Below are 26,575 nucleotides of genomic sequence, written 5' to 3' on the forward strand. Positions count from 1 at the left end.
TTTGTTCTATTGTCTTTCAAAGTACAATATGTATTGTTATATGTCATGAATAAAAAGAGGTTAACTGAGCGTGATCAAAGTACAATATGAATTGTTATGATACCTTTGTTTCCTTTTCACTACATAAAGAGTAAGGAATAAAAATGCTATTAAAATTTTCTTGTTTCAAACTGTTATTTACCAGGTAAATAGTCATTTGATCTATTTACCTGAAAATGAGCTATTTACCTGCGTTCAAATTTTCTTGGACATTTGCTTAATCGTGAATTTGATTGGATAATGCATTGGGAGTACTTCATTTGATAGTCTCTCTCTGTCATGTGACCGCTATAGTCTGCTTAAATAAAATTCATTACCTGTATAATCTTATTCCATTCAATTCTATCTATATAGCTAGGACTTCAAAATGGCTGCTCAAAGTTGTGATGGAACAAGACATTGATTACAAAATGTAATGGTTCTTTGTTTTTAGTCCACCATCATCAGATGGTGTGCTATTCAAATCGCCTTTTGTCCGTGGTCCATTGTCCGTCCGTCTGTCCGTTAGCAATTCTTGTTACCACTATTTCTCAGAAAGTACCTAAGGGATCTTTTTTCAAATTTCATATGTAGGTTCCCCTATGACCATAGTTGTGAATAGTCTATTTTGAGACTGATCGGCCAACAAGATGGCCGACCAGCCGCCATCTTAGATTTTGATACTTAAAGTACTGAAGGTGTTAAAGTACTGAAGGTGTTCTTCTCAAATTTCATATGTAGGTTCCCCTATGACCATAGTTGTGCATATTCTATTTTGAGACTGATCGGTCGACAAGAAGACCAACCTGCCACCATCTTGGATTTTGATGGTTAAAGTTTGTTACCGCTATTTCTCAGAAAGTACTGACGGGAACCTTCTCAAATTTCATAGGTAGGTTTCCCTGCAATCTGATTTAAATACAGATCCTTATTATCACCACCTTGGATAAGAGGATCTGAGAACATCCCATTAGGGGTCACGTCAAGATGACCTTTTGAAATGGCCAATCAAATTGGCACTGCCAGAATCTTAGCTGGGGACGAAATAGTTTGAAAAAGCTGTCCAAATTATTTTCGTGTATGTAGTCATCTCACCCGAAGTGCACAAGAAATCTAATTACTTATGTATACTGGGGCGAAAAGACGATTTCAATTGATGTTGTAAGGTGTAGAAACTGCATTTGCTCTGAAGTACACGTGGTATAAAGGTCATCTGGACGTGACCCCTTATGGGATATTGCCAGATCTTCTAATGAACGGATTGGTTATAAGGATCTGTGTTTTAATCAGATTATTTTCCCTGGGACTCAATCGTTGTACATATTGCATTTTGAGACTGATCGGCCAACAAGATGGCTGACCGGCCCCCGTCTTGGGTTTTGATAGTTTAAGTTTCTTCTTCTTCTCTTCTTATGTGTACGGGACGCCGTCAAAGTATGACGATTATGTCACGGGGGACCTGTAGGGGTACAAGGGTGTGAAAGGATTAGATTTGTGATTTTTTTTTTTTTTTTTTTTTAGTATATAGATAAAAGGTGTGTGCAGAACTATTTTGTGAGGGCTTCAAGGGCTACGTTGGAAATATGTGCCTTGAAGTCCTCGAGTGTAGTGCATTGTACTGCTGCTACAGGGAGGAGATTCCATTGTGTTATTGTTTGTGGGAAAAATGAGTATTTGTATGTGTCCTTTGCAGCAGAGATTTGTCTGAAGCAGTGTGGATTGGAGTGTCTGGTTCTGTGGTCTACTGGTATGGAGTATGGTCTGGTATTCGACGGCAACTATATTGTGTATTATTTTGTAGAAAAGTATCAATCTTGTGTGTAGCCGTTGTGTCTGTAGTGTTGGCCAGTTGAGTTGATGTATCATGTTTGTAACTGAACTGGTGTCGTGATATTTGTTGTGAACATATCTTGCTGCTCTGCGTTGTGTTTTTTCTATCTGTTGAATTTGGTGTGTGTTGTGGGGGTCCCATATGGAAGAGCAGTATTCCAGTTTGGGTCGAACTAGTGCTTTGTATGCGTGTGCTTTTATGTGTGGTGAATTAATTTTTAAGTTGCGCTTTAAAAACCCTAGTGATCTGTTTGCATTTGCGGTGATATTATTTATGTGCAAGTCCCATTTTAGGTTTTTTTGTAGTGTTAGTCCTAGATATTTGCTTGAGTTTACTTGCTCGAGTGTGTGATTGTGGAGTGTGTAGTTGTGGTGTATTTTGTTGCGTTTTGGTGTAACACTGATTATGTTGCATTTATCTGGGTGAAATTTCATTAGCCAGTCTGTTTCCCATTGCGCTGCTGCGTCCAGATCTTTCTGTAGTTTTATTGTGTCGTCTTTGTTGTTTATTGTTTTGTATATAATACTGTCGTCTGCGAATAGTCTTAGTGTGCTGTACTGCATGTATTGATGGAAATCGTTAATGTATATGAGAAACAGAATTGGACCCAAACATGTTCCTTGAGGGACTCCTGAAGTTACTTGTATTTTATTTGATTGTTTTCCCTCAAGTACTACTGTTTGGGTGCGTTGTGAGAGAAAGTCTGTGATCCATTTGTGTGTGTTGCCTGTTATGCCGTAGTATTTTAATTTGTATTGTAGGCGTTTGTGTGGGACTTTGTCAAAGGCTTTGGCAAAGTCCATGATAATAATGTCTGTCTGTTTGTTGCTGTTATTATTGTTTGCGAGGTCGTGTATGAATGTAGCAAGTTGTGTCTCGCATGATCTGGATGATCTGAAGCCGTGTTGTAAGTTGTATAATATGTTGTTGTTCTCCAGATGTGACATTGTGGCGCTTGTAATATGTTCCATGAGTTTGCATGTGATACAGGTGAGTGATATGGGTCTGTAGTTAGTGGGGTTGTATCTGTCGCCTTTCTTGTATATGGGGTTAACGTTTGCGTGTTTCCAATCTGTTGGTAATGTGCCTGTATTTAGTGAGTAAGTGAAAAGTTTGGTAAGTATGGGTGCTGTTATGTCCCTAAGTTCTTTTAGTAGTCTGCCGTGTATATTGTCTGGTCCTGTTGCTTTGTGTGGGTTGATGTTTTTGAGGAGGTTATCTATTCCTTGTTGTGTTATGTTTATTTCAGGCATGACTGGGTGTGGTGATGGTCCTTTATCTGGTATGGGGTGATCCTGTTCTGTTGTGAAGGCTGATTTAAATTGTTCATTTAGTATGTTTGCCTTACAAGTGGTGTCCATCTTTTTTTTTGGGGTTGTATTTTCTTCTTTTTTGTGGTGACTCTTGTTGTTGCTCATCTATTGGTAGGTCTTTTATCATTTTCTCTATGTAGTTTAGATATGCATTTCTAGTGCGTTTTTGTAGTTCTGATTTGCATGCTTTGTATTTCTGTTTGAGCTCTTGGTCTTGTTTGTTTTTGTTCTGTACGTGTAATTTTTTACAATTCTTCATGAGTTGACGGATGGGTTTTGTTATCCATGGTAGTTTAGATTTGTATGTGATGTGTTTTTTTTGGTATGTTTTTATCTACTGAGTCATTAAGTGTGTTCTTAAAAAGGTTCCAGAGGTCATCTATTGTTTGGTTTGTTGGTTCGTCCAGTTTCGTGTTGATGTGGGTCAGGTCATTTCTAATATTGTCCCAGTTAGCTTTACCGTATAGGGGGATGTCCCTGGGCTGCTTCCTAATTTTCTTGAGTCGCACGTCAATTTCAGTGAATATGATGTCATGATCAGCTTTCCCTATGGGTGGTGATGTTTCAGTCTTGTTGACAATTGAAGGGCAGTTTGTTAGTGTTAGGTCAAGAATGTGGTCACCTCTAGTTGTGTTGGTAGTCATTTGTGTGAGAGAGTTGTCGTCTATGATATCAAGTAGCTGTTGGTGAAGTTTTGTGTCTGTTTTACCTGGAATTGTTGTGTTGTTTTGCCAATCTATGTGTGGTAAGTTGAAATCTCCGCTAATGAAAGTAATTGTGTTGTTGTTATGTCCTAGTCTTTTCATGGAGATTTCTAATTGGTCAAGTGAATGTCCTTTGTCTGAGGGTGGTCTGTAGTACGATCCTATTGTGAGGTTATGTGAGTTTGCCATGGAGATGTTGATGAAAATGGATTCGTTATCGGGTGTCAAGTTCTTGAATTTGTTCTGAGCGGTATTTGTTTGTGACTGCAATTAGTACCCCCCCCCCCCCCCCCCCCCGTGACTTTGTCCCTTTTTATTCTGTTTGCGGTCTTTCCTATATACTGTGTATTCTTGGATCGGGAAGTACTCGTAGGACGATGTTGTGTTGTTTAGCCACGTTTCTGTGCCTATGATGATGTCTGGTTTTAAGGAGTGTAGTATTTGTTCGAGGTCTGGTTTTTTGTTGGAGATAGATTGGAAGTTAATAGTTGCTATGCGGATTGGCTGGTTGAATTTATTTTTCCTAGTGACATCTTTGTTGTGTTTGATTGGAGAGGAGGATGCTGTAGGAGGTCCTGGGCTGGTGGGGATGTTCTGCGTGTTAAGGTCTGTATCCGTGTCTAGTTGTGAGAATCTATTTGATGTATTTATACTAGTGTTGTTGTCAAATAGTGTAGATGAAAAGTTTGGTAGTCCGCACTGTATGCAATCCCAAGAGACTCCACTGTGGTCCATATATTTGAGGAATGAAGGATTCATTCCTTGGCAGTCTACATGGTACCAGGTATTGCACGAATCGCAACATATAGCACTGGATTTCCACGTGACTGCCTTATTGCAGGTACCACAGGGGTATCGTGGGGTTCTCGGACCAGGGTTGAGTTCTGTATCTGCAGATATTGAGAGTAGAAGAATGAATATGTATGTACAGCTGGGTTTAATTGTTTTATGTTTGAGTCTGTGAAGTAGAGATGGATATGCTGCCAGGTAGCAGTGAAGTTGTGTGTGGTCGTAGTTTTGGCTAGGCCTAGGGGAGAGATTGTGAAGTGTCGAGTGTTTTTTGTCTGTTTGGTGAGTTATCCAATAGGATAGGAGTGATATGGCTAGTGTAAGTGATGTAATCCTCATTGTGTTTGCTGTATGTGGTTGTCTGTATGCGTAATGTTGTTTACAACTAGGGTTGTATAGAGAAATAGAAACCGGAAGTTGTCAAGCGACGATGTGCAAGATGGCGGGAGATATAGATGGGGTTCAATCGAGTATAAGGAATGGTTGATTTGGAAGAAGTATAAGGCTATAAGAGGGAAAGGATATGTTGAAGAAAAGAAGTGATGTATGGCAAGTACGAGGGATGGTTATGGGTAGCCAGACAGTCAGAAAAAGTTGTGAAAATAGCGAAAATTTACCGTGCTCGTAGAAAGACGTCAGGGTGGTCACACATGCGCCTACAGGTTTGTTACCGCTATTTCTCAGAAAGCACCGAAGGGACCCTTCTCAAATTCCATATGTACAATGTAGGTTCCCATAAGGCCCTTTAGTTGTACATATTACATTTTGGGACTGATCGGTCAACAAGATGGCCAACCGACCGCTACAACTGTATCATCGTTGAAGTTTGTTACCGCTGTTTCTCAGAGAGTACTGAAGCGATCTGTCTTAAAAAATTTTATGTAGTATGTTTGAAAAAAAATTGAAAATAAGGGTAAACATCCCTCTTTCAATTGTTAAGACATAGATCATTCTTTGGTGGGCGCCAAGATCCCTCTGGGTTTTCTTGTTAATTCATGTCACTAAATAATTTATGTGCATATATAGGGAAAGAAAAAAGATATCTCCACTAGCGATTTGTGCCATTTGGATTATTTCTGTAATAGACCCTTACAAGAGGTAGGTCAGCCTGACTTGATTTTCCAGAATAAAGGTTAGAAGGCTCGGGTAGGGATTCCGAAGAGAGACATGTATCAAACGTCCGAATATATAAGAGTCGAAGAATCTCAATAGGGATTACGTTGGACATGGTGTGTATATACTATTTGCCATGAATCAGAGGAATTTTACTGGGTGTGATGGTCTAGTGTTTAATGTCAGTTTTAGCCAACTATGATACAAGGATGGGGATGTTAATATACAATCAGGACATTTTATTTTTAAGCTATAAAAATAGATATGTACAAGGAATGCTACACAATATGCTATATATTAGGGGGAAAACCCTATTACTATAGGCAGGTTTAGCGGACTACGCTAAACAAAGCATTCTAATGGCACAAACAACCAGTCTACATAACAATCACGAATCTTAAAAGGATATATTATCTGTTACTTTCATAAGCACACGTCATTTCGTTTAAAATATATACATAACACAATTGTGACGTCATGTGAAATATGACTTTATTACCTAGTGAGACGACGCTGCTCGATTGCCTCGGTAAACAGCAAACGGCACACCCGAGTCGGATTCGCCGTTCAATTTCGCACATCAATTAACGAATTACAAGTAGTTTAATAAATGTCATATAACATAGCCATTTATTGAGTCCTACAATGTATCAAACGCATAATTACCTTTGAGATCACAACTGTTCATAAAAAGTTGCGGTAGTTGCAACATTTTTGTCTTGCGTCAGTTTGACGCGTGTCACAGAAATCGTGATAATGAGTACAAGTAATGAATTTAATGAGCTCAGGTTCTAGTCTCACTAGTATTGTTAATTGATTTGGTATGACAGGGTCTGTCAAAGTTGATGATTTCATTTTTTTATCCCGCACCTCGAGAACGCTTCTTGTAACTTGACAGGTGTTGAGTAAGGCTTACCTCCCCTACTACATTGGATGGGTTTATTTAATTCCCGGTCAGAATGACTAATAATTAGCTAATTGCTATGAACAAAATCCAACTTTTTTCTGAAATGAGAAAAACGATGTCATTAAAGTTATAAATTAGGACAACTAAATATTGTGGTCGTTTTGAAACAGATGACAAATGTTAATGTTATGTGTGCCACATTTTTCATAGTCACGAATCAAGGTGAGCTTTTAATATGTTATTCATCACCAATAGTTACTTACATCTTTAAAATTACAGTACTTTCGATGCATTGGTTTTAATTTTACATATAAGAACAGAAAATTATTTTTAACAGTACTGCCAAAAAATCATTATACATTTGTATGTATATCTATGGTGAAGCGAAATGAATACCTATGGTCTGACCATGAAGCCAAATAAAATTGTGGTCTACAATTTCATTTCACTTTTTTACAGTGTTATTAGTAATTGTTAAATGATTCATACATAAGGCATAAAACAACAATTTTACAGTACATGATTCTGTTTTTACCACTTAATTCATCAAACCTTATTGTTTTCAATGGATTATGAAGAAAAAAATAGCATGCCAAAATTTTCGCCCAATCACGGCACATATAACTTTAAGGTGATCCTCTAATGCCGTTCTTCTCTGACAACGAAAAGTGTTTTGTTCTAAGACATTTAGAAATCATAAGGTGTTAAAACGGCGCCAAATTCACGAATATCAGTATCATCAGAAATCAAAATCCAAACTAGGTATTGGTTTAACAAAAACAAAATATATTGACAGGAACATATTGTCAAAGACCCAGGTGTTTCTGAAGAGTAAGCGTTCACATCTTTATCGCCATACAATATTAAGGTCACAGTATAAGATTACTTTCTGTTCAGTGATATTGCCAATATGCCGTTTGGGTTTTGTTGGAATTATACTATACAAATGGGGGGAAATACCGGATGGAGATTTTTTTTCTGCTTCCTTGTCAGACAATGAAAATAACATTGTCAGACATCACGACGGACAAAGTCTATTTTTCCCCATTCACTTAATGAGTTCAAAATATTCAATCAAATACATTTACATACGCACACTGAATTGTTTATTGTGGACCTATTGTAGTAATAAAAACAACAACCCCGGGGCCTACAAGTGCACGTATTAGTATGTTACAGTTAACGACCCCGTGGTTACGTTACATGATTAGCAACAACACCTTTATATATTGACAGGTTTTTCTTTGAAGTCTCCGCTTGTTGTTTTTACCGTTATGCAGTCACACGTATCTGATGATGTCACGGTGACGCGTCATCGATGTTGTGATGGATCGAGAACACTGACCGGTGACGTCGCGTCGGATCGATCACCAATGTCATCGATATGTAAACGTTTTAGTACCGTGTGGGCGATGTGGCCAGACTGGTCATCTAGTCCATTGTGTGTTAGTAAAAAAGGCCGGTAGGCGAACTATAAAGTTCGGCTTGACTGCCTTTTGCAAGATGTGTTTAATAGCGTGTCACATAATTTTCGCAGTGTTCCAAGGGACGTTTGTAAATTGCAACTGAGATGATTCTGACGATGAGATTTTCATTTGAGGTGTTCATAATTAGCATGGTCATCTAATTGACTAATTTTAAAGGTTTTTTTCTTCTCCAGGAATTGGACTAGTTGAATCAAAACAAATATGTTCTTGAATAATTATTTAGAACGAAATTAGAAATTAATGAAAACTTGCTCAGTTTCCGATTTGGAATTCGTTTTTCTTAGATGCTCCCGCCTTCTCTTTGACCCCACGGAAACCTTGTCCATTCTACGCGAAATAAGTTCAAGTAGCCGTTTCTCTTTTTTAGCTCGCCTATTCGAAGAATAGGGGGAGCTAATGTTGTCACCCCGGCGTCGGCGTCGGCGTCGGCGTCAGCGTTGGCGTCCATTTCACGTTAAAGTTTTTAAGCAAGTTTCTGTTTCGTCAATTGTTTAAGCTTAAGTCATCATACATGTTTATGAAATTATTTTCTAATGTATATGGATGCTGAATGTGATAATACAACCAATTTGGGGCCCTTTAGGGGTTTTTTGAGTCTGTTAATTTGTCATATTTCTATGTTAAAGTTTTTGAGCAAGTTTCTATTTTGTCAATTATTTAAGCATAAGTCATCAATAATATTTATGATTTTATTTTCCTTATGTGTATGGATGCTGAACGTGATAATACAACCAATTTGGGGCCCTTTAGGTTTTTTTTTTTAAATCTGTTAATTTGTCATTTTCCATGTTTAAATAGTAAATACGCGAAATAAGTTCAAGTAGCCCTTTCTCTTTTTTCAATATGTTTCCTTTATTGTCCCACATGCATTTCTATCAAAAACGCAGAATATTTCAAAGGTAAAAGCGAATCAATAAATTAATTCAAGATTTTTTATTAAGATTCCGTCAGTACTGTCTGTGTTTTTTTAGCGAACCTTTGGTCATTTGTTAAGAAAACTTGCCGAACTCCTCTGAAATTTCTCATTCGATGATTTGCTTAAAACTAGGAGAATCAATAATTATGACTATTGAAAACAGAAATTTGGTGACATCCTTGCAGCGCCAGTCAGCGCCACGGGTCAATTTCCGATATATTGATAACGTGTCCCAATTCTGTTTCCATACTTGTAATGAATGGCGATTCGCTTCCTCTCGAATTGACCCAAAAGTCACTGTCATCCACGGAAATAGAATGCCGGACATATATGTATGGTATGGAGTGGCACCTGTTGGTGACGACAGGCCGGATGGATGTTATTCCGGGTCACCTCATCCTCGCCAAATACTTTCTAGAACTTTCATATAGTATTTTTACGTAGTTAGACCATTGCTGTTGGTATCCATCCCGACCGAGGATGATTTACTTCCGGTGTCTTGCCACGTCCAGTCACTTGCGTTTCCAGAACTGGACTGGCATTTGCAGTGTTTCGATATGGTATGACTGATTTATTCCCTGAATTTCCGCGCTCAGCGTTTGTGAAAGGGAAAACGCAGTTCGAGCTGATACAAAGATCCTCCTGTGTGAAATTTGTCTGAAATGTGATAGAACGGAAAATAATCTCTGAACTATTTGTTTTCAGCCAGTTGTGTAATGGTGACCTTGACGTGACATTTACCGAATGTCAGCGAAGCAGAATGACAATAGCTGATACGACTTTTATTTATTGTTGGCGCGTATACAATAGTTAGATTCACTGAAAACATGGAATTTTATTACATCACAATATACCATCAATCAAGATGGGGTATGTCTGAAATAACATGATCTGGTATCTTATTCGCACTGAATGCGAGACATCGGCCGACTCTGATCAGGAATGAATTTAATTAGAAGAACAATGATTATTTTAAAACCAAGACAATTCTTTCGTAAAATATCGTTGCCATAGAAAAATTCAATCCTAGTAATCTTTAACACTTCAAGTAAAAGTAAAATTTAAGTCTTTCTGACCTTGTTTATCCCATGATTCAATTTGAGTATGAAAATAGATATCCTTAATTGCAACAAAAAAACCACCAAGAAACCAACGCCATGTATATGTACAAATGCCCGTAATCACGAGCTCGCCAGCGAGACTGGATGGTAATGTATCATTGATGCGGACTTTTCATCCAACGCTATAAAATGTCGACCTTTACAACTCAGTGTAAAACAGTACAAGTGAAGCATAAACACAGTTACTACGTTTGTAAAACATAAAAAGATTTGAAAATATAATCTTTATAAAAAGCGTGATGTTTTAATAAAGCCAGACACAATATCTTGACCTTTCCGGCGATAGCAGCGACCCTGTCTTTATCTGGGGCCCGTGTTTTCAATTTGAGAATTATGAGCCCGTATCATATGAAATTGAAGCAAACCATCGCGGTCACGTCTATAGCTCAGTATAGACAAATTTGACGTGTGATATTCAGTTACAATGATGATTATCCCTTTTTACCCACTTCTCAATTTTACTTCTCCTATATCTATTATTTCTATGGCTCTTACTATTGTACATTACATCAAACTCACATTTGCATCTTTCATTGACTGGACTTTAGCCTCAGGAATATAATTGTTCTTAGCAAATTGTCGTAGTGGTAAGCCAAGAAAAGATGGGTTTTTTCCCTGAAGTCTTTTTTTTCAGTTTTAAAAGATGAAAGACTTGTTTCAGAAGGAATTGCGCATTACTGAACTAAGACTAAGGGGCATAATTAACCAGAAATGTAGTACAAATCTCGCGTGCTGAACTATTAATCAAACAGGAAGTGACGTCAAAGCTGTTTCCAGTATCATATCGGACCAATGACCGGCCATTTTACAGGATTGTAGAACATCAACACGTGCTTGTGTACGATTTTGACTGATGCGTGACTGACGTGTTCGCGTGCGTGGACGTAATTTCTGTCAGTCAATTAACGATGTAACATGAGTCCAACACGTGACGAGCTTCGTGGCTGTTTACCGGGAGCCATACATGTACTTCTTTCGATTTTATACTCTACAGAATAATTGATAAACTACATACTCAGCAGTCTTCAGCAACAGGTGTCAAGTTACACTCTTAGTACCAATCTGTTAAAGTTACGTTATACAGACGCTAATTATAACCTTGATACTGACCTTGGCCATTGTATGTTGCGACCTTGACTGTTTTTAGTGTGAAAAAGTTTATATTATTGGTAGAACGACCATAAACATTGATGGTACGGTGACCTTGACCTTAGGTGTTATAATGCCTGATCCTTGATTGTCTAAACATGTACATGTTGATGTAATGTACAATCTAGCAAATGTATTGTGGCGGCCTTGACATGTATTTCGACAACCTCGACTAAGTATTGTGGCGACAATGGCAAAGTATTGGGGCGACCTCTACAAAGCATTGTGGCGACCTTGGCAAAGTATTGGGGCGACCTTGACAATGTATTATGATGACCCCGATAAAGTATTGTGGCGACCTTGACAAAGTATTGTGCCAACCTCGACAAAGTATTGTGGCGACCTTGACAAAGTATTATAGCGACCATGATAATCATTGTTTCGACCTGAAATACTGGTGAACAAAATAATTGATAATGCTACAACGTTGATCATTGTTGTTTGCTGACCTTTACGAATGTGACGACCGTTGCCATCCAAAGATCGTCAGACGGATAAGATAGCTTGATTTTGTTTGATGTGATTACTTAAACAGTCAGAGTCATTTACGGACATGACAGGTTTAGATATTGGAGGCAAGAAGGAGTATCTGGAGAAAAAACATCGGCCAGTTTCGTTCGAATGATTCAAGTTATCAAAAGCTACATACCTCAAATCATACTGCTGTAACACAAAGTTTACCTAACCACACTGTCTGTTAGCCATGCCGACCTCTCAGCCAGATATAGAAACTGCTGACAGAACAGACACGATTCTGGTGGCAGGTTTTTAAATCTCACTTGTGATGTATGAATACACTTTCACCTTAATGTGATACAAAAAAAACCTGCTAAGGTGTTTTAATGGTAAATAAGGAAGTCAGGCTAATATATTCCTTGTTGTGGGTTCCTTTCCACCTTACGTAATAAAAAACAAATCTAACAAAACGCTATTTTATATTCATCACGAGTCCGGCTAGGCACCAAGTCATGACCGCACGAGATGTCCGCGTGACTTTGTAACCGTTGATCTCACGTGTTAATGACAATACCTGTGTATTGTTTACCAGTATATGAGTAATTAAAGACATGTAAAAGGCTTAACGAACAAGGTCACACACATTTACCTGGATATGGGCGGTAATTTGCATAAACGTCATATTTTACCTCCGCCACTAACTTTTAGTATACAGACAGGAATGATACACCCTATCCCGAATTCGTGTTAATGAAGAATTATTCTTCGGTCGTATATGTCGCAACACAATTTCTCACGTAATCCGCGCAGCGTGCGCATCAGTGTAGGCTGTGATATCATATGTCACCTTACTTTACGGGTACAGACCATTCAAAATATACCGCCATTGCCAGTCAGTCCCACAGGGACCTGGCACGATTTTTTTAAACTAACAGTATACATATATATATATATATATGTATGCTATTGGTTAAAAATTTTCGTGCCAGGTCCCTGTGGTCAGTCCAGCCTCATTATCACCGTGTTCTCAAGACCATCTTGCCGTCAGGCGTTGCATTATTTGCTATCTAACGGTTACACTACATGTACTGTATTAAACTTTAAACGATAAGAAACCTACGCCAACCAAACGTTAAACTTCAGCATCATATTAACAGAGCATAAAAGTGTCGCATCCCGAGACTTCCATTCAGTGGCCGGTCTGAGGAATGCGAAACTACTATATACCTAGCCTACTAGTATATAAAACAAACCCTTGGCCATAACAAAACTACCAGAAATAGCAAATCTCACCAATGGCAATGAACAGGATCAAAATGAGAGAGAGCAGCTTTATTGGAAACCATGAATGACGACGCCAGAAGCAATCGGCTCCATTGATACCCGTATCTCCAGTTTAGTATTTGCCTGGTATTGTTGTTTTATGGTGTGTTACGATTCCAATCCTGTGATGTGGTCACAAGTCGGAGATCGCCATGCTTTGGTTCCCTGTCACTTTCGGTCACAGCCGTAACCTTGGTTATGCTCGGGTGGTTATGTCCCTTTGTGTGTTTTAGGAAGAAGGTCAACATACTAAAACCTCCTACACGCCCACCCTTGGCCGGGTAACGTGCGACATACGGGGGATACAGTGACCCTTACGCTCGGGTATCTAGGGCAACAACAAGGGGCGATAACTTGGTTAATGACGGGGTGGCCCTGTAATTACAGACAATCGTCACTCTGACATTCCTAGCCTACTGTACCATCCATCAGGCCATAACTATCTGTAATGGGCAGTATTACGTACTTCATAGTCACATCAAAGGAAGCCTCACAGCGCTCATATTCACTTTCAAATGTACGACATCAATTCAAAACAATAGATTTTTCATTACATTAATCAAAGGTGACAATTTCGATGCGAGATATTTCCTCTTGAAGAGTGAAAGAATATCCTTTCAATCATCTATACTCATTCATCATCAACTCATCTATATTTGTGTGCGGTTTTTCAACCTATTTTGAACAGGTCTGCGGAGTGACGACACAGCTTATAGCGCAAATTGTCTTGCACGCAAAGTACTGAAATATAATAAAGACTACAATATGTGCGCTAACAGTATATCAAACGCGTTGAGCTACAATATCATCAGAAGTGTCGATGTCACAAACTCCGGGTAGCTACTATACTGTAAGATACGTGTTGGACATCACCAGACCAGGTAAAATGGTGTTTAAATGAGATAATTCTATTTCACAGTCAATACAACCAATGAGTGATTTCTGTCGGCGTCTGATCCTATCTGTCAAATAGGACATTGAAAAGGAAACAATGTTCCGATATAGACCCGTTCTATCCGAGCGAGCCCAGAACCCGGTTGTCGCCAGGCTGCCCGGCCGAGCACGCCCTCTCAGTGATAACATCGGTTATAATTTCTTATTCGCTGATGGTCCACAAGACTATCTGTATTTGGTATATTACTGAACAGTGGATTTTAATGGCAGACTTATCCAACGGATTACGATACAGCCAATACTTGTTCAATACCGTTCACTGTTGGAAATGTAACCCTATTCCGCATAGACCTTTCTCATTCATTATATCAAACCCTTCATGCCTTGCAGCTCCAATATAGATAGTGACACCAATAATTAAGAAGTGATTTATTATTTTGGTCGTGGTTTGACGACAATGAATTGAGCTCTCAAGTGTCTGGCACGAGCTGCAGGTAATCCCTGCCCTAATTACAGGTGTATTGAACGTGGTGAGGTGTCGGGTTTTACACCTTCGAATTTTGTGTCTATGACGCGCTTTATTAAGGGGATATACGCCGTTTTTTGGTACCCCACCTTGTGTTTTTGTTTGCGTCTTTCGTCAATAAGGGTGTTGGGTTACGTACACTGACGTGGTATACACAAAATGTCTTCATGTTTCGTTACATAGAAAGTTTCTTGGTTGTTGTGGAACCATAGAAATGAAATGACATTTACATGTTTGGAAACACTGTCCCACAACGCAACCACGAATAAGTCTACCATAAGATACTTTGAAAGCTCCCAACCTAATTTAAAGCATGTACCCTCAAACAGTTTAAAGCGACGAACATGATTAAATCATTTTCTTCTAATATCATTGCTTTTGCTTCCAATTCTTTGATAGAGTTCTCGTGCTGTTATCTGAAGCAGACGACATCAGATCGAATCACAGACGTCAGCATCTGTATCACACGTCATAAACTTGTGATAAATGGTAAGTGTACTTTGAGCTGGGTGCAGCAGTGACGGTGGTTGTTACGAAAACTAATCCACACTTTACACCGAGATGTATGTATACGAGTAGGCTGCAATCTACAACCTAATAACGAGCTTCTAATATACGTCAATTTTCGTTACGATCTTTGAATCAATTAGGCACCGGAAGTGGTTGAAGGCAGATTTGATACAAAGTCTACATCATTTCAAACACGTGGAAACCTACACGCGATTGTGCGTGATATGGTGAAATGATCGACTTTAATGGAGGGGTATAGTAATAGGCGAGCTCCTCACCAAATTACACCTGCACACGAGTTATAGAGCGCGCCCTTCCTTTGACACCAACCATCCATTTCCTCCGCCGGAAGTAGGCTTTAGATGACGTATGACTGTCCTCTGTCCATATTTTGGTGTTACTGTCCACGTAATGGACGGTTTCCCAGACGTTTTGTCTCGCGACGCTGAACAATCGCCACATCTCTCCCCAGACTTCACGTCATTATGCATTATCTATTATTTCCGGATCGGTTCACCATGATAGACTATGCAAAGGTCCGATTTTATTAAACGGTCTTATATCTTACAAAGTCGAAAAAAAGAAAGCAACCACACTATATTATGCTGGTATATCATTAACTTACAGCTTCGATACTGTAAATGAATTTAATTTCACATTTCCAATATTTTATGCCGAACTATAACGAGAACGTTTTTAACCCCGCGATTTACACTAACAAAGTAATATTTGCTGTTTAAATATTTTAGTGGCAATAATGTTTTTTGCATTCTTATCGCCCGCAAAATAAGCGCTTTTATTTCATGCGAACATAAGTTGGTTTACATAATACAATAAGATAAAAGTGCGAACTATGTAACGTTTTGCCGGGAAGTTTGCTCTTTAATTGTTAACGTATTTGCCGGAACCGGAAACACAAGTGCGTATAAGGTGTCGTATTGGCCTCGGCCTAACCCCGAACGGAAATGGAATATAAAACATATGTCCTTGTAAGGTGTCTTATTTGAAGTATCTGAGGATGTATCACTTTTATTTAAGTGTAAAAAGTCATCAATTAACAACAGAAAAACTACACCAAGTTTCTCACACTTTCGCAATGGTTTTTGGTAACTCCTGAAGTGTAGCGGAAGGGTCACGTGACTTCCGGTAGACCGACAATGCTTTTCCTGTCGATGGTTACCGAGATATTACCTAACATTCACTGATCAGTCTCCATGATACACAAACACGTTTTTATTGTCACGTACCGACATGACACTAGACCCTTAGTGTAACAAATACAGAACATTGGTATGTTAAGGTTATGAGTGTTTTTTGTGGTTTTATTTCTACTGTGTAGGTAATTTTAGACATCTTAAGATTGATACAAGTCATTCGGTCGTGTGATCCGTGGGTCGTGTATAGGAATGGATGTCAGGGGGAAAATCTAGAGGATGCCGAACTTTCTTTTACAAACTAATGTTTCATCGTGTGACAATGCTAGGAATGTCAAACTATCGATTTCGATGATACATGTTTTATATAAATATTGGAATAGCAATATAAAGTTATTTCGAAAATGCGAAATCTAATTCAATTGTGTGACAAAAAAGAGTAAAGAAAAGAAGAAGAAGAAAAAACAAACGAAAAAAACCCAAAGATTTCCGTTTCATATTAAGGAACATAAGACTTGTATAACGAGCGAGTATAAATTGTATCTTTTACTACTGTGGTGAACTGTTGTATTTGCTTTTGAAGACTTATATCATCAACATTTTATTAATGTACCCAAATTTCCATTGACAAAAGAACAAGCGCATTTCTTCAAAACACCAGTGGAATGGTTTTTAGACTTTTGTATCCCTTCAAGTGAGCAGATGTATTTTAATGTATATACACTATTGTTTTATGGCATCGCCTCAATATTGTGACTTTCTGGCTACTTACACCACAGGTGTTCGTTTCTAATATAAGTATAAGTATAATACTGGGTCTTACACTTATACTTATATTAGAAACGAACACCTGTGCTTACACCCTAGGTCTACACCACACATCAGCTGTATCAATCCTACCTACAAAAACGTTATACGAGGATAAAAGTAGAGGAAATGTGCCTTACGTTCAGACAAGAAACAATAAACACGAATTTAAAAGCGATAAAGGAATACCGTGAAATGTTCCTGACGTCAGATAGAGATTTCTTACATAGAATGGTTTCTTCTCGTGATCGGCTTAACTGATGTTCTCAACAATGTGATGCCCCGAGGCATATACAGGTCACAATTCTCACCTTGAATACAGAACGTATAAAGATTTCTAAACTATTTACGAAAGCTGTGTTTTTTCTGTCTTACTTCTAGCGTGAATTTTTTTTTCTGTTATCGGTTTTTTACCTTCAATTCACTGAAGATTGAATAATTTGAGATTCTAAGATTAAGGAGATTATCCTCAGAATATCGAGGTTTTGCCTTGTTAAACAAAATGCTAAATCTTCAACCTAAGCTTTTCACATTTTGTACAACACGGAACGATAACGTGACAGAATATTCAAACATCAAACGCGTATACTAACACATCGGAAGTTAAACACGTTCAGTGGCAAAGGACGCTTACATATTAACACTGTTAAAAATGTACCTGAATCATCAAAATACCTTTTCTAAAATTAGAACCAAAAAGTCAAATTTTCCGTTGATATAAATTCAAATGTGACAACCAACCAACGATTTGATTTCAGATTTTTTTTTTCATTTTCAGATCTTAGCGATAAAATTGGCATTGGATACCAATCAATATGAGTTGGATCACTTGTGTATATTTATCAAGCTTCTATTCTGTTAGAAGCATTACAAGGTTTTGCTTGAACATTGACATTAGAATATTTATAAAAGTATTTTGTATCGAGGTAAGGGATTATAGAATTCGATCATGATTGATAATCTTGATTGTGCGGTCGTAAATTCGAGAGGCGACAATGCTGCATTATACCTCTAGCTCTTCTAACCGACTGTGTCGCCACCGGAAGTTATCAGGGCAATATCACGCCCTCTGGTGTCGCCAACACGCCCGTCGCTATAAACATGAAATAATCAAATTTTATTCATACAAAACATTCGATATCTTAGATAACCCTAAGGGCAGTACCTTAAAGTAGTTGAACAGTTTGCTGGCGACTAGCAGTGTGTTAATGTACGTTAACTATCGTCCCTCTCGCTTCATAGAAACCGGGAAGGAAATAGTCGATATCACTCCCCAAATTCAATTTCCTTCAACTCAGGCCTTGTGCAAGAAACGTATCTAAATGTAAATTAGCCGTGTGTTGTGTAAAATTGACACATGGATACGCATATTCTGCAGAATATTGGCTGGACGGCTGCAACAGATGATACCGTTAATGGACAGATTGGGCTCGCTAGGCGTTATACTCTACAGTTTAGTCCTTACATTGTATAATGTCTCTTCTACGTACAGTTATTGGCCATTTAAGTGTCATGTGATGCAAGTATCGCGTCAATATACATGTGTGCATTTTGTTTTACATCCAAAATGCCACCGTAGATGGAATTTGAGTTGAATTCCCCAACTCGTATATTGAGAAGTTGCCATACTTATAGGTGAATATGATCAGGAGACAAGTCAAACACCAAGTTTCAGCTCCAAACAAAAACTGTACGATATCAAAACAAAGAAAACAGGGCATTTAGAAATAGAGGAAGAGTAAAAATCACCCTAGCCACATCGTGAGTAGTGTAAATATTTGTAAAATCACCATAGCAACATCGTGGGTTGTGTTTTACTTCAATAGTGTTGTACTAAGTGATGTTCAATAGTTCCCTTGGTGAACATATTTCAAAGATGTTTCTTTTAATTCCATGGCAACGTGTGAAGCAATCATTTCCAAGAATAACTTTTGACATCCTCCATCTTGTGAAGTGTTAAGTGTAAATGTCAAATCGATGTTTAAAACGCCAAATTCGGTTTGAGTCTAAATAGCTTACAACTGCAAAAGTACATCGTGCATCTAATGAATCCAATCCAATGGCGTTATGTTCAACCGGGGAAACAATTAAACACATCATTTAAGTTTAATAACAACAGGACAAGACAGGCAAACTTTAACACTCATCAGGGTTGTGGAGGAATTGGAATATAAAATTAACCTGTTTTTGGTCATACGGATTAAGATGCCATGGCAGACGACAAGGATGAGATGGAAGCGAGCAGATGTTTAAAAGATAATCGATCGTATTCACTTGTTTAACATTACTGGCTGCTGCCGACAGGCACGAATCTCATCTAGGCTCAACACTGACCATAAACCTTCAATAAAGTCTAATTACGGATAACAAGGACGAGAAAGGCGTGAGGAATCATGGGCCCGGCGACTTCCGAAATTCTGCATAAAATACTAGTGCGCACCATGCAATGTGCAATGGAACTGAATCAGAGACCACACAAGGCAACAGAACAATTTTCTATCTCGAAACCTTATAGTTTTTACCGAATTATGTTCGTTTTGTTGGGTGGTTGGGAACGAATGTAAGTATAACATAAAACAAACAGAAAAAGAACCCAAAAATTATGCTCTAAAACGCAATGATTTTGTGCAAATGCAATACTGCTCAAAATGTCATGGTCATGCGCTGTGTACTAATTGTGTTGTTTCTGTCACTTCGCAGTCATCATACACCGTATAATGGGAATGTCGGTTGTTTATCACAAAAACTGACAATAATGATTAACATGAATGTGTGATGATTCTTCTAAGATTTGACATCACAGCTTATGTCCTACATGTCCTACAAAATCCTCTCAAATTTTAGTTGTTTGTTTTTTGGACTAAGATATGGCTGCAAAATCTAAGGTCCAATACCAACACTACGCAAACCATGTTCAGTTCAATCATATATGATTGACTACAAATGGCATTTCGTTCCGTGTATGATGAACGGTAAATTACGGTTGTTGACCTTGATTGCGTGGCCATAAATCGTTTAGCAGTAAGCAATCATCTATAACGATGGTTAGAGAGATGTAGTCATTTCAAGGTCATGACGTAATTATCTCAAGGTCACGTCTAAAAATCAATGTAAGAATTTACCAGTCTACCATTTTCAGTTCTTCGGTACGTAACATTACCGTTTCCTCAAATTACGAGGAATTTAATATCGAGTCGAACAGAGCTTTGACAATCCATCCGACCGTCAACTATTAATTTTTCTCGATAATGGCCTTTGATACGTTATTCATCGTCCGGTCCGTGACTTCTAGAAATAGCCAATGGCTATTATAGGCTTTGCCTGTTGCCAAATCAATTTGCATACTATTTGCAATAAAATTTGTTGAAATGAAATAGCCAATGATGATGCAATGGTCAATGGTCTTTGTAATTGGCCAGATCAACTACGCGTATTTTCATCTCGTTAGGAAATTGTCTGACTTCACGAATTGGTACCGATTACGAAAATTCTGAATTTCTGTCCTGGCGTATCAGTCTTATAATGACCCTTTTTAAATTCAAATAATTCCTGTAGCATCAAGATGAAGTACGTAATACTAAACTAATTCGGTCACTGTTATTAATCAAAGAATGACGCCATGTCATAACAACGCAAGACTGTGTAACGATGATGAAAACAGTTGTGTTTAGCATTTGTACATTGTACTCACAGTTACGTTAATTGATTGTCTCCCCTGATCACAGTACGATGGAATTCAACAAATATTGAAATAAACAATAGTTTGCTGTGACGTCATAAGTCACACATGCCTAGTTCACTGTGTTTTTATCTCGTCACGATTGTACTAATTGATTACCACGATATCGGTGACTACTTTAATTATATTTAATCAGATACCAAAATCCCGATATAGGTTGTAACAACCAAATTCACGCCTTAATACAAATCAAAACAAAAACAAATGCTGTCATATACGCGTGAGACCAAGCATTTTCTGACGTTCGGTTCGCCCCGGTGGTCGGAACTGAAAGAGGCAACACCAAATATAGCCGCCATTTCCGAGTCGTTGGGTGTTTTTCAGCACGACGTGCCGCTGATAATCATCTTATTCCTTATTAAGCTCGTTAAGTCCTATAAAGGTCGTTTTTGTGTTATCAAAGGTTGCTATCATTGACTGTGTTTTTGGTACTTACGGAGACAATACGGACACGTCCCAGTGTTAATTCTCACGCCGTACCAAGGGAAGATAACTTGACAATTCCGGGGCGGTGTATATATCAAGTACAATGTACTCGGTTATGTAATAAGATGGGGCTGGTTATGTATTACGTACAATTGTGGTATTACCTTCCTGAAGCACTAAATGATACTCTTTAACCCGACAATAGATTTAGTCAACGACTGTGGCCTCTATTGAGACTCTAGTGTTTCAACAGGTCGCAATACTTTCTAGCTTTAAAACCTTGGAAATGGTCACATCATGCACCTTCCAGCCTTCAAAACCTGCAAAGACCTCGATTTAAGCCTTTCAAACACATTAAGAGTTTGAGTTACAATACTTTTTTGAGTCATTAAAGGATCATTTTATTTTCTATCATTTTCAATCAAGCATATATATCAACGGCTAATTTTCTACCATTCCAAACATTCAAAGAGTCGCAATTCTTTCTTGCCTTCAAACATGCAAAATTCTCAATACTCTCTTACCTTCTAACAATGCAACGAGTCGCAATAGACAACAGTATTTCAAACATTAAAATACTCAAATTATTTTCTGGTCGTCCGAGTATACAAAGAATCGCAATGTTTTCTGGTCTTTCAAACTGTAAAAAGCTCATATTGCTTCCCATACCATGTTCTTGTTTGATCTTTTGGATAGTATGCTCCCCGAACTGTAGTAGACATTATCTGTTGGTCTTAGAACCTACCATGGATAAATCTGTAAAAACCTTCGGGAAATAGTTGTTATTTCTGTCCGAGTGATTAAGGCTCACTGGTTTGTCCTCCAGCAATAAATGTTCATGTTTTTCACGGATATATTAAAAAAAACTGAGATCATTTCGCGCATGCATGTTATGCAAACCTTGATTTTTTTCAAACCAAATATCATCGTTACTCAATTAAATTCATTTCTTAAATAGCCTCTCAAATCTTTGAGAGCCTTTCATAGAATATCTTATACTATGATCGGTAATGAACCCGACGTTAAACCCGATAAAACAAGTTATGGTGATCCAGACCTAAGAAGTCCCGAAACACACACAACGATACATTATGTTTTCGCATAGCTTATTATTTTTTGTTCCAGATCATCCAAGCTGAAGTTCCGTTGTCTATATTTGGTAATGCGCGTGTCTTTTTGTCTCCCCACTTCCGTCAGGATGAGGAAGTTACCTGGTACAATGGCTCCGATAAAGGCCATCAGCCGAAAGTTCTGCTGGAGTCGTTTGATGAATACATTTTCAGTCTTTATTTATTGCCGTCTTCGGCCTGTCTGGAATAAACCATCCATGTGACGGGTTCGTGTACTTATAGTAGGGGGGCTTCTGTCCTCGGTGTACTTGTGGTAAAATGTCAATGGAACCTGTTCTTAGAGAGTTTAAATTAGAAAATTAAATATGTTTAATATGATTTATATAAACCGTCAATATCACACTTCATTGCGCAATTTATTTATTTATACAACATGTTTTGTATTTACTCATTGATTTATTGGTTCATTAAGTGATTGATTGCTATCGGAAACACGTAATATATTTTGAACTCGGGTTCATTCGGTACAGACTATAATTGACGTTTTTAATATGATCAGGTGAATACAGTAATGAACTGTTGTGGCCGAACACAATCGTCTGTATAATTCATCCCCACTTTACATAACCACCAACCCAATAGTCTCTGTAATAACTTCCCTCTCTGTTGACATTGCGGTATTAAAGGATTTACACTGTTAAGTATAATACCTTTGTCAGCCGTTGCCTTCGATATGAACTCCCAATGACGTCCAGAACGCCTATGAATCCCCTGTATTTCCCTGTGATTGCTTGTCTCTCGTCTATTATCATTACTAATTAGGACCTGTTTGTTTCCGTATCCTGTGCTCATTTTGTTTCCGTGTTGTCTATTGTAAGTTATCACTTCCTATGTACCTCTATTTTAATGTTTCTCGTTGTATTATATATCTGCATCTAACAACCACACCTCCTCCTCCTCCTCCCATAGCTTCGGTGTCTTTTGCTGCATCATGTCAGACTTCAGCGAGATAACGCTATAAGAAGGACATGAGATTCACTAGGCCTATTACAAAGAGACACAACATAAATATACCGCAGCCTTCCAAAACATACAGACATTCACAAACCACAACACATGGAAGGCCGTCCTAAATGACCCTGACTGTTAACAGGATGTAAAAACAACCCCTCGCGCCACCAGCGCCACCACACACACACCAATGACTTGTTGATATTGATATTTTCCCTGTTTAGTGATCTACTCTCCATTTTGTTTTGTATTTGTGTGTTTTCGGTTCACCCCTCCCTCCCTGGTACCATTGACGTAAACTCCCCAGCCTCCGTAAACAGATTTCCGCTAAATAGCTATAGTATCTGTTTCGTACGTGTACACTTGGTCCCCACGTGTACCACATGAGGCGATAGTGTAACGTAACCATGATATATCTAAACATTGCGTATTCTAGACGAACAGATTACGTTGGGAACCGTTTTTAATTAAAACTCATGGTAGATTAGACACGTGACTAACGAAGCGGAAGTGTAATCTGTCGACGTACGTAAACAACCATGAGTGGACGGAAGTTAGGTGGTGATAACCATTACACGGTGACTGACCAGTAGTGAGACCAATTATATTGTTACCTGATGGAATTGCGTAATTATCCCGAGGGTATTGGTAACAGTTCTACCCGTACAGTTACCTCACAGACAGAAATGGACGAACGCGCCGCCAACTAATTCAGAATCACATTGCATGACCGGTCTTTGACTTATAAAAGTGCTCAGTCTTCTATTTTTGCGTATGATGGCAAAATGCGCTTCAAGGTAGGTATTGATCATTACATGTACGTCATGTTACATTTTAGTTCATGTGTGAAAATTGCGTCATTTCTCTATGACGTTACGTCAAAAACATTCTTAAACGTTACGTTACCTCGTACTTCATACACGCAATACACAGCATACATGGGAGGCCGTCCTTACATGACCCTATCTGTTAATAGGACGAACAAACAAAAAGAAAAAATAACATGAATACACCACAGCCTGCAAAAACAAAGACATTTAGGTAGGTTAATGTTGAAATAGGTGCTGCAACAGTTATTAAAATTGTTAATATGACGTCAAACATATTCACGTAGGAGCAGATAGAACTAATATTCAAATATACAGAATACCTACTATTTAACTTACAAGTGAAAGTTATATTCTTTTTGTGACGATATCTTTATTAAGTTCATTCAGTAAAGGTTGTTACTGATTAAACCAAACACAAGAAAACATTGGTAATCGTCAGGCCGAAATCGAAATGTCAAATTGGAATGTTGTTATTTTTCCCTGTTGGTTGTATCAGAACTTAAACGTCAGCAATAAATCACATTGAATAATATACAAATAAGTATAAAATAGGTCTCTATACACGATATCCATGTTAACCAGATCTAGATACGGAATTAAATGAATAAACAAACTTGATAAAATTACAAACATGTTGTGGAGATGTTTGTATACATTCCTTTGCGCGTCGTCCGTGGAAATTAACATAAATCAGAATCTACATACGCACGTACGTATATTATACACCGACGTTTCTGAACAGACCGAAACAATCACAGATCGTAGTTAAATGTTATAAGGATTGAGTGGGCTGGGATAGTACATTTGACATAATTCGGATTCCTGGCCTTGGACATTTAATGGTCATTACATTAAGGGCTGGTCTTAGGATCCTCGGGTCCCCTGCTGAGTATTTCTTTTTATAATAAAACATCTTTAGGACAGTAATTTCAAATATGTTTTAATTCTGTAGATACACATGAAAATTGTGAAAATGTACCCTAACTATCTACGATGTAACACTGACCTACCTTATCCTGCATTCTTCAAAGAAGTGCGTAATTTAAATGAAATAAAGGTTGGTCCAGATGCCTTAAAACTCAACAACTATCTAAAAACAAAGATTCATGATAACTCGCCGTCCGAAAAGTTCATATCGCTCTCTAATATTGATAGTGACTTGTTAGCATACGCCGGTTAATAAAATAGCGATTTTCCTTAAACGATAAAATAGAATTCTGGTGAATCTGTGATGAGGTTTAAACTCTTGCGGTCACAACGATGTTCCGAGAAATCGCAAAAGTTCCTAATTTCTAGTTCGCTAATTCCTGAAAAAAAACACCAACATCTTAGTTTTTGTATTTTTTACCCACTTTAGCAAAGTTCAAACTACTTTGTAACGTTATAGTCCGTGCATGGTATTTAACAACTTACCGGTTAGAAATTCAACTTTATACTAGGCCAAGGTCAATGAATCAAACAAACTAAAATCACTCTGACATTTCGTCTGTAGAGGTCTGCACATTTGTCAGTGGTTATTCAGTATGTTTTTCTTCATCTCTTATCAAGTTTAATAATCCATAACAACTATCTAATCTCAATCTAAGTAGAACGCCCTATTTTAACATCATAGTCCTCAGTTACACGTGAGGCGCGGTCACGATACGCGCGTGACTTCAAAAACATCCACTACTAATCGCCATTTACCACCGTGCACGCCTAATTACGCCAATGTCATAATTACGAATAAATAAAATATAACATTAATTGGTGTGTGGTTGTGTTCCCGCCATGTCGGCACTCTCACTAAATCGTTTTCTGATCCCTTCACCCACTCACCAACACGAAAACAATAAATCGACTTTAACTAACCTTTAGAGTTTTTATTTACTAATTCTTTTTATTTCTAATGTATACATACAAGTTATAACTACTTCCGGTAGCAGTTCACGTTAACATGACTTATGCAAATACGCGACTGTATGCCTTTTATTAGAATGGAAACATTTTTTTTTATTATTTTATCTTGTCCAAGAGTGAGCTATAGATGTCCTCTGTTCATTTTCATTTCATAAGTACCGAATGTTTTGAAATAGTTCGGTTCAAGGATTATTTTTCTTGCATGTCTTTCAAATGAAATAATGTATGGATCGAATCTGCAAATAAAATAGTTCGCGAGAGTTAAACACACAAACGAACATATATTTTACTTGTATTGTACAACCGTAAGCTCATATATATATAATGACACTTTTCAGTGCATTTAAGGACATTTAAATCTCGGACGATACTCACGCCACTGTAAACGTGTCAAGCCGGATCTATATTTAGAAATGTTTATCAGATCAAGAGGAAGTATATCCATTAGATGACTAGAATTTGAAATTATATTGGAAGGAAATTTCAAACAGTTACTGATTCATAATGTACCCGTATATCTACGTCACGTCATCACCAATATCCTGTTCCGGGAAAAGTCCCCCGCACATCTATGTCATACCG

At 38.0% G+C, this 26,575-nt stretch overlaps 1 protein-coding gene across 1 annotated transcript in view; it reads left to right on the plus strand.

The window, feature by feature from the left end:
- The first annotated feature begins 5,724 nt into the window (after positions 1 to 5,724).
- The window catches only part of LOC138333400 (GPN-loop GTPase 2-like), a 230,606-nt gene continuing 209,755 nt past the window's right edge, over positions 5,725 to 26,575 (plus strand). Inside the window, exon 1 of the mRNA XM_069281753.1 lies at positions 5,725 to 5,753. The gene's annotated coding sequence lies outside the window, so the exon portion shown is untranslated. The remainder of the gene's footprint in view (positions 5,754 to 26,575) is intronic.

The sequence above is a fragment of the Argopecten irradians genome, chromosome 10, assembly GCF_041381155.1.
Source record: "Argopecten irradians isolate NY chromosome 10, Ai_NY, whole genome shotgun sequence".
In the NCBI taxonomy this organism is placed as follows: domain Eukaryota; kingdom Metazoa; phylum Mollusca; class Bivalvia; order Pectinida; family Pectinidae; genus Argopecten; species Argopecten irradians.